At 39.4% G+C, this 871-nt stretch overlaps 1 protein-coding gene across 1 annotated transcript in view; it reads right to left on the minus strand.

Moving 5' to 3' along the window:
• Positions 1–871, minus strand: part of LOC116705484 (carbohydrate sulfotransferase 15) — a 26,671-nt gene that overhangs the window by 24,147 nt on the left and 1,653 nt on the right. The gene's annotated exons all lie outside the window — the stretch shown is intronic.

Consider the following 871-nt stretch of genomic DNA (forward strand, 5'->3'; position numbering starts at 1 on the left):
TGGGATGGGAGAAAAACATGCTCTGGTTTATTGGCATTTCTTTAAACCAATCCCAATCATCATGTGTGAGGCAAAGCACTGGCTGTAGGCAACATTAATGTTCCCCTAAGGATGAATTGTAACAATACTGATGACCTTACCTTTTTCATTTGGCACCTTCATCAAGACATTTCCTCAGCTAACACACTCAATTAAGATGGTGAACATGGTAAACATATCTGCTAAACATCAGTATATTAGCATTGTTATTCTTAGGATGACACATTATGCTCAAAACAGCCTCACAGACCTGCTGGAATGACTATAGTAGTAGAGCTCACTTCGGCCTTGCGGAGCTTTATAATGACTTTCAGCTCATCGTCTATGCGGCACGCAACTTTACTGCTTTGGTTCATCCTCACACCATTAAAAAGCCAGATATTTCCTTTAGTATTACAGACCAAAAACAAAAGTTAAAAGCGAGTGAATATCAGAATTTCTCACACCAGGTGTACACTTAGCGGTACATGATTCCAAATGAATGCTAATGTGTTGATGTTGTGTCAACCTTTTTCCGCCACCCTCAAGGGCAGAGATGGGAAGTAACAAAGTGCAAATATTTTGTTACTGTACTTACGTAGATTTTTCAGATATTTTTACTTTATTTTACTATTTCTTTTTCTGGCAACCAATTACTTTTACTCATTACATTTTAACACATATATCTGTACTTTCTACTCCTTACATTTAAAAAAAAACTTGGCACGTTTCTTTCGTTTTGTACAAGAGGTTGTCATGTCGGAGAATTGCGCGGACACGCGCCTCACACCGCTAGCGGGCACGCGCGCCACACGGAGAAGGAAGTGAGAGAAAAGAAAAAGAGACTAGCTGT

Source organism: Etheostoma spectabile, chromosome 17 (assembly GCF_008692095.1).
Source record: "Etheostoma spectabile isolate EspeVRDwgs_2016 chromosome 17, UIUC_Espe_1.0, whole genome shotgun sequence".
Taxonomy (NCBI): Eukaryota; Metazoa; Chordata; class Actinopteri; order Perciformes; family Percidae; genus Etheostoma; species Etheostoma spectabile.